This window comes from Podarcis erhardii, assembly GCF_964252035.2.
Source record: "Podarcis erhardii genome assembly, chromosome: 1".
Classification (NCBI taxonomy): Eukaryota; Metazoa; Chordata; class Lepidosauria; order Squamata; family Lacertidae; genus Podarcis; species Podarcis erhardii.
In genome coordinates this window covers 110,841,742-110,850,946 of record NC_138497.1, presented here as the reverse complement: position 1 = coordinate 110,850,946, position 9,205 = coordinate 110,841,742, and positions in this window count along the sequence as shown.

Sequence of the window (9,205 nt, the reverse complement as noted above, 5' to 3'; positions counted from 1 at the left end):
ACTGAGGTCACAAAGGATTACAGTAGTACCTCCAGTTACGAACTTAATCTGTTCCGTAAGTCCGTTCTTAACCTGAAATTGTTCTTAACCTGAGGTGTGCTTTCGCTAATGGGGCCTCTTGCTGCCGCTGCGCTGCCTGCACACGATTTCCGTTCTCATCCTGGGGCAAAATTCTCAACTTGAGGTAACTCTTCCAGGTTAGCGGAGTTTGTAACCTGAGGCATTTGTAACTCGAGGTACCACTGCATCTGTCATATAGGACATGGCTGCCTTTGACATACAAGTGGTTGCGACAAACTGCTATCCTTATTTCACTTCTGAAGCACATACAAAACGTTTACAGGAACAATTATCGTCGTAGTTGGTTACTCCAGGGCATAGCCTTTCCTGATTTGCAAATCACTCACCACTTTTTTTACAACTCACCCAAGCTTTTTCGTGTTCCTCAGCAAAGGCCTTTCTCTAATATCTCCACAACTGTTTTTTCAACTTACACTTAAGCCTACAGGTAATCTGCAATGGTAGCAATTATAATTTAATGGTTAACAAAAGCCCCATTAATCATCATGGAATTCATTGCACTGATCCTGACCATGTCTCAACAAGATAACAGGCAAAACATATAAACGTCTCCAATGTTTCTGAGTCGATTTGTTCACTGTTGACTTCTTAGGAAGAAGGAATAACAAAAAGAAAGACATTACTAAGCATGTTTACTTAAAGCAACTGCACATGCTACCCTGCCACTAGGAAGCTGCCGAAAATTTTATTATCGTGGGAACTTCAAACCCCCCCACCACCACCGCTGAAACCTTTACAAATCTTTACATTTTAGAGTGTCTTCATCATGTTGTAAGTAGTCAAGCCACTAGTTCTATACTCTTAGGGACTGAAGACAGTACCAGGGTGACTCAGATTGTGATAAAGTTGATCAGCACGATAAGGTTGATTAATTTTTACAGGTGTGTGTGTGTGTGTGTGTGTGTGTGTGTGTAACTCAGCACAGGGATGTTGGGAAAACTGAGTGCAGTCAGACATGCACTCTGGATTTTAAGAAAGCTGATTTCAAAAAGTATAAGGAACTACTAGGTGAGATCCCATGGTCAGAAATACTCAAAGAGAAAGGAGTTCATGATGGACGGGAGTTTCTTAAAGGTCACAATCACAAACAGTTCCAACAAGAAAGAAAATTTGTTGGCATCCGTCCATCTCAGGAGACAATGGAGGAGTGCGCATTTAAAGGCATCTAAAGAAACTGGCACGGCTGCATAAGGAGCTTTCAGATGAGTAAGATTTAAAAGGGACATGTTTAAGAAATGGAAAAAGAAAGAAATCATGAAGGAACAATATAAAGGGGTAGCTAGGGAGAGAGAAGGTCAGGTGGGCTAATGTTCAGAATGAATACAGGCTTGCAAGGGAAGTTTAAAATAATAATAAAAGGGGGGGTTTCGGGAGGCTATGTTCAAAGATGAGGAAGAACAAGGAATTTGTAGGTCATCTTTATGAAGAAGACAGAGCAATGCTATCGGGTGACAGAAGTCAGAACTGTTCAACACTTACTTTGCCTCTGTCTTCTCCCGAAAGGAAAACAGTGCCCAACCTGTTGATAATAGAATAAATAATACAAAGAGGGAACTACAGTTCAAGATAGGAAAAGAGGTGGTGAGGGAACACATAGCTACTTTAAATGAATCCAGATCTCCAGGGCTGGGTAAACTGCAGCCAAGGGTACTAAAGGAACTTGCAGATGTAATCTCAGAGGCTCCTCTATAATTTTTTAAAGAAATCTTGGGGAACAGGTGAGGTCCCTGTGGAATGGTGGCAGCCAAAAGTTGCCAATTCTTCAGAGTGGGGGGCGGGAGAGGATCCAGGTAACTACTGACTGGTCAACTTGACTTTAATACCAGGAAAGGTCCTAGAATAGGACCTAAGTTAGAAAAGGATGCTTTGTTTACTAAGAGTTTGCATGGGTTTCTCAAAAACAAGTCATGACATACTAATCTTACTTCTTACTTTTTATGGAGTTACAAGCTTAGTAGACCGAGGAAATGTCATGGATGTAGCTTATCTCGGTTTCAGAAAGGCTTTCAATGACATTCTTGTGGAGAAACTTGTAAAATGCAGGGTAGACTATGGTGGAATCTACATGCCTATTAAAAACGCTGTGAAAATGCTTTCTTAAAAAAACATTTTGAGAAATAAATTGAATTTTGCATAGCTCAGTCTCACCATCTAGTGTCACATTTGTATATTGCACTTTACAGCACATTTGGAATGTTTTATTTGCAGCTGTATAGCTGAGTTCTATGCTACGGTTTACATGGATTTGTGGCTGGTTGACGGACCGAACCCAGAGTGCTCACCAGGAGTTCTTTTTCATCCTAGAAAAATGTGGGAAGTGGGGTGCTATAGGGTTTTATCCCTGTCTTCCTGTAGAAGTAGTTCTCTCTATGCTTTGAGCTGTTTTGCAGTGGTTTGTCACATGGAGAAGCCTCAATTGTGAAATGGAATATATAGATATATAACTCCAAGGTGAGGTGAGCAAAAGGAAGAGCTCACCACACAGGTTAGCTGCTGCCACGGGGAGTAATTTGGGAGTCCTTGTTCCTGCTTATTCTCCTTCATCGCTCTTTCTTTTGCAAAGTGCACCTTGAGTAAGAGTGCATGAAGTAATAAGGAGGAGCGTCCCACCACCACAAAGTACTTTTGAGGCTTAATTAAATGGGTAGATTGCAAATGGGTGAATGATTAAAATGAAGAAACAACTATTGGCTCATAGCAATACTTCATGTGGCGTATACCTGCCCCTACTTGTTCCCTGAAAGAGATACTTGGAGGCTAACATGATGGAACACACTGATTGAACAGAATGCTACAAAAACTATCTGAAAATAATAACAATAATGCAAAGCTATTTGGGAGAGGAAGATCCTAAAAGATCTCGATTCATTGTCCTGTGTTTCATCATTGCGCTGCAACAGCAAAATTGTAATGCTGTCTATCTGTACTTTATTAATAGAATAAAGCACCTCTATTTTCCACCTAATTAGCTGAGTGAGTCATAATATGAATCTAACAAGGAAAACACCCTTCTCTTTTATAATCCACACCCAGCTTGCACAATGCTATTCCAAAGTCCATTGTACTAAATTTTAAAACATAGAATGTGTTTTAAAGACAACGTTGCGAATGATGCGTGCAAACACATGCAGAAACACACACACACACACAAATTGTTCATCTTTAAGAGACTGTGGGACTAATGGCTGGGTTTGCTAGAAAAGACAAACATGGCAACTCTTCTGGGGTTTGATTAATACATGATTAGTATAAATTGTAACAAGCTGTCCCTGGTACCTGCAAGTTATGCTAACACAGGATAGAATTTGATAAACCTTAAGCATTCTGCACCACTCACCACAGTGAAATTTGAAGGTGGCAGTGAGTACATTAACTCAATATAGTGGGCCAAGATACAAGCTGTGGGTAAGTACTTTGGGTAAATGATTGACCACATCACCATTGAGAGTGCTGCAGAAGATAGCACAACTATTAGGTTATGCCTGGTGTTATGCTGAAGCCTGACTTATTTGTCAAAAGCAACTTCCAGGTCATTTTTGAAAACCTGAGAGGAAACTTGCCATTTTATCCCTCTTCTCTCAACACACTGGTCCTCTAACATTTTTTCAGTGAAACTGAACATCCACCTGCTGTTCCTAAACAATGCAGCACCTTAACTGCCCCAACATCCAGTTCCAAAAATTAAGCCCCCCTCCGCAACATCTGGGATGCAGTTATCATTTAGGAACGGTGGGCATAGTTGGAACCTTTTTAGGACCCTTTGGTCTCGTGATGGTGTTGCTTGAGGGGTTAGTGGGTTGTTTAGCAGATAGTTCCTTCGGTGTAGTTTCCTTATCAATTATCTCTGCTAGTGGAGAGAAGCTATTCGAAGTTGGTATATTAAAAGTATCCTTTGTTTTTCCCTAAAAGAATTCGCTGATTTTGGTTTGCTTAGTGAGGGGCAAACATGCCATTTCCTCCAAGTCCTCAGATTCTCTGCAGCATTTTCCAACCCCCCTCCTCGCATCAGCGGGGCTGTCGAATTACTGAGTCATCTCTCTCTTTACCTCACTCTTCTATCTTCCCTAGGTATTTCAAAGAGTCGAGGGAGTATTTTCCTTGAAAGTATCCTATTCAAGGGGGAGTAATGTGTCAAGGGTTACTGGCATAACACTAAATTATGCTCCGTCTGTGCCTCCAAACTTGTGGTGGAAACAGCCCATGAATCTTCCGCTTCAGGTTAAGAACTTTGCTTCAGGATAAGAACAGAAATCAGGCTCCGGCGGCGCGGCGGCAGTGGGAGGCCCCCATTAGCTAAAGTGGTACTTCAGGTTAAGAACAGTTTCAGGTTAAGAACAGACCTCCGGAACGAATTAAGTACTTAACCCGAGGTACCACTGTACTTTGGGATAAGTGGCATGAACAACCCCAGAGTTGCAGTGCTTAATATGTAATACAACACAGGGGAGAGCTCTTTATCAAATGACTTGTGTAGACTTATTGTGCACACACATTTCTGGGATGAACCCAGCTGAAGTGTCCTGTCTGTTTGTAATAACAACTCTGGAAAGACAGGAAATCCCACCCCATCTCTGCTAAATGTATGGAGTAGTTTGTGCTGCCTCCACAGTTCCTGCTCATCCTTCAATACAGTTGTTGCCTCACATTTCAACATGGCTTCCTGTTCTCCCGCTCAAAGCTGAGGCCACAAATGGGTAACCCTGTGGCCCTCCATATCATGCTCAATTCCAACTCCCATCAGCCCCAGTCAACATGGCAAGTGATGATGGGAATTGTAGTCCAGCAGTATCTGGAGGCTCTCCTTAATAGAAGGCAGTTCTCTTTCTGACCTGTTTGTATACTTGGGCAAATCAGCCAAAGTGAAGCGTACAGACCCATAAGATCTCAGACCTGCCAAGTGTCCCTATTTTCCAGGGATGTCCCTGATTTAGAAAAGCCGTCCCGGTTTCTTATTTGATCCCAGAATGTCCCACTTTTCCTTAGGATGTCCCTATTTTCATTAGAGAAATGTTGGTGGGTATGGAGTTATCCAACCCCCAAGCTGTCTGAAGGCAATCCTGTATAAGGAAGGTTTTTTATGTTTAATGTTTCATTATGCTTTTATATATGCTGGAAGCTGCCCAGTAAGATGTATGGGGTATAAATAGTAAAATTATCATTATGGAATGGGACGTCCCTATTTTCATCGGAGAGGTACAGAATTCAATTCCTTTCTTTTCCTGAATGTGCTAGTTAGTTACTCAAAGAAGACACAGAACACCTTCTGCACAATCTGATCAGGAAATGGCTCAATAGTTGGTGGCATATTCAACCCTGAAATAGCCTGTAGCAGAACCCTAGCGTAGTGTTATGGGAAGCAAGCCATCCCTTTGGAAACATGAACAAGAGAGGGGGCCTCTGTTCTCTACAAATCCTGTGACTTTTTGCCATTCAAAAGATCATGGGATGAACTTTTATAACACCAGAGATGTTAGAAATTCCCTTCAAAGCATTTGCTTTAAATTAATATGAATTTGGAATAAAACACTTGCCATCATACTCTACACTGCAAAATGTATTTTTAAAATACGTACCTCTTTTCATCAGCAAATTAAATCCTGAAAAGAACTATGCAACACATTTGGCTTCTACTCAAGAAGTGGCAACTGAATGACCAAATAATATTGTATGTGGAGATGCCATCAGGGGATAGCTGAAATCTTGCCCCTGTATTTCAGGCCACATATGATTATTCCTCAGGAGCATGGATTACATATCAGATTATTATGGGGCATAAAAATGAACTGATTGCAACAAATGCTCTGAAATTCACTGGTTTTTTGGGTGGGCAATGTAATCCTGAGATCAAAACGAACACTGAGGAGGCAATACAGGCATCGAAGAAAGTGTTGTATTATCAGAAGAAGCAATTTTGTAGAATCAAGTGACAGGCTAAAGAGGACCTATTTAGAGCTGAAAATAACTGAACATTTTCTAATAGGCAAAAGTATGTGTACACATGCACACTGCACACACAGAAAGACAAATGCAAAGGATTTCAGGAGTAATTTCATGGGAAATTACTTTCACTCTGCACTTGAAATTTGCCACAGCACAAAGGGTGTGACAATTCAACTGTTCATTGTCAGCAGCCTATAAACATTTTCCCCAGTGATGCTCAAGGTATTAAAAAAACAAAACAAAAACCAGACACCCTATGCCTATTGAACATAAAATTTTAAATGACTTGAATGGGCACTCAGTTTAGGATTCACTATTTTTTTTCTTGCTACCCTGCATTAGAGAATTGGTCATATGCACCCCCACAAACAACATGAAAAAGCACAAAACCATTTTACGGAAGTTGAATTAATAGAATATTAGTGGAATAAAAGTTGATTTAATAGAAATGATCTGTGCCTGCAGTCCGAAAGTGCAAGTGGATGGGGCTTGGGAAAACAAGCACACAAAAGACTTTTCACTTGCATATAGCTGACACAGTTGTACTCTCCTGGTTGCAGCTGTGGCTGATGTGTCTTTTGCATTTCCTCACAGCTGGGAATATGGGCACTGCTCCATTCACATGTGATAAAGGAATAATGCCAATGTGTCCCATGCTTCAGGGAACTGTAGCTTAGAGAGCAGCGTAAGTTCATTCACAGTAATGGAAATTTCCCACTGGTCCCTTCTCTGTCTTTATTTTGCCCTGAGAAAGAGGAGCCCAAACAGGCACAGGTAGTATAATTCCACTCCTTTTGATTTCAATAAAGCCAGTGTTCATCAATATAGCCACCGATCAGGTCCAGGACTGTTCACCTTACAGGGACTTAACAGAGACTGTTTTCTTTTTAGGAACTCAGGCGACAGAGCACCAATGGAAATCCAGCCGATTCTCTAGCAGTTTTTGTCTTGGGCTGGGAACTAGGACAGCTTAGCAGGGTGTTTTCAGAAACAACATGTGATCAGGATGTAGATACCTGGTAAGCAAGCAAGGAGCAAAATGGAGCATCCATGCCAAAAAAAAATATATATATATAATAATCATTCAGTCTTTGAATAATCTGAAAATTCCAGAGAAAACACATTCATTTCATAAGGGGAAGCACGACCCGTCGATTTTCCTTATGCCATCGTTACTTTAAGCTATTCTGCACAGTGGCAGATTCCGGTGCGTTTGTGTGTTTTACCAAAGGAGCAGGCTGAAAAATCAACAAAAGATATAAAAACCATTGTTTGCCCATTTCCTTTTATTATGCAACTTGCATTATGTGGTATGCACTGTGAACGTAACGAGAACAAAGGCTTACTTATCCATATATGTAATGTGCTGTGCTTTTGATGTGAGATTAGGTACTGTTAAGATCTCTTGAAAGGACAGTTATGTAATACGTAGACAACCAGTCACATTTATGATCTTCTTGCCAGCTTTAAGGAGACCAAAAACAAGTCCAACACAAAGCCAGTTTTGGTTATCTGCATTTGTCAGATAAACAGCAATCATATGATGCCAACTGAACATAAGAAAACCCCTGCTGGATCTCACAAAATGCCCATCTATCCCAGTATCCTGTTCTCACAGTGGCCAACCAGATGTCTATCAGAAGCCCTCCAGAAGGAAATTTATTTACAAATGTACAGAGGGTCTGGCTTCTCCAGAGGATTGGGGGCCCTTGATGTCACACGATGTCCTGACATCAAAAGGAGCCAGGGGGCAGAGCCAAACTCCCTCTGAAAATTTAGGGAGCCCAGCCCCCTAAAAAATACATTTGGGGCATCTGAAACTATCTTGGCCCCTCGGAGTCGGTGCCAGGTGCAAATATGTAACCCACACTTTCATTAAAAAGCATGCCCACAATATAAAAAGGCAGAATGCAGCATATAAAAACAAAAGCAACAAAGATCCATAAAAGCATAATTAAAAACATTGTTAGATACTGACTGGGATAAAAAGAGAATTCATTTCGCAGAGGCCTGTCAAACAAGAAAGTCTTCAAGAGGCATCTGAATGAAGGAATGGTTCCTACTGAATCGCTCCAGTAGGGAGTTCCACAGGGCTTGGCCTGCCACATGGGGAAAAAGCTGTCTCTGGTGATGGCCCCAGGGACTTGGGGAACCAACAGAAGTGTCCCATCAAAGGATCTCAGTGATCAAGGTGGAACATCAGGAATCAGGTAGTCCTTGTGACATGAGCACAACAGCAGTCTCCTCATCTGTGTTCTCCACAACTCCAATACATATTCAAATCCCTGCTCAGTCAGCAAGCTCACTGAATGACCTTGGGCTTGTTCTCAGTTCTCAGCCTAAGCTTCCTCACTGGATTGTTGTGAGGATGATAAGGACAAGGGGAGGAAAAAGCAATGTACCCATTTTAAGGAAAGGTGGAAGTCCAGAGTGAGTCCTTTAAAAGAGGCCCCATGGATACAGAGTACACATGTTCCACGGGGCCTCTTTTAAAAGACTCACCCTGTATAAATGTAATAATAACTAAATGTAGCCTGGGCTTTTATGGGCTAGAGCAGTAGTTCTCCAAGGTGTGGCAGGAAAAGATGGCAAGTGTGAAGATTCAAGGACCATCAAAGAAACATTTAAACATTTCAGTGTAGTATAGTATCAAATTATTATTATTTATTTGCAGAATATGGATACTCAGGGGCATCGGCTATTCTACCTTCTCAGCTTCATATTGTTGTGAATGGGGATTTTCATTTCTCAACAAATATGAAAGATCAGAAAAGAGAAAAGCTTCTTTGTGTTGATGAGAATTTGTCTGTCTCAAACTGGACCTAAATAAATGAGATTTCCTGGCAATAGCAAGCTCACACCTCTCATCGAGTTTTTAATATTTGGTTGGAAGCCAAATAAATAATAATAATCAATAAGGGTAATAATAATAATTTAGACATTCTTAAGGTACACATGTAAGTGGCTCAATTATCATTCTATTTTGGGAATGATTCATTCATTATAGCTGCATTGTTTTATACTTTCTGCACGTCCCACGATCACATTATAAAGTAGTTGTGCTCTGCGTTCTAAATCAAGCACTGCTAAGAGTTCTTTCTTTTCGTTTCTCAGCGTATTTCTTATCAATAGCAAATTGGGCAGTGGCGCGAGCAATTCTTTATTCCCAAAGTGTGGCGCAGAG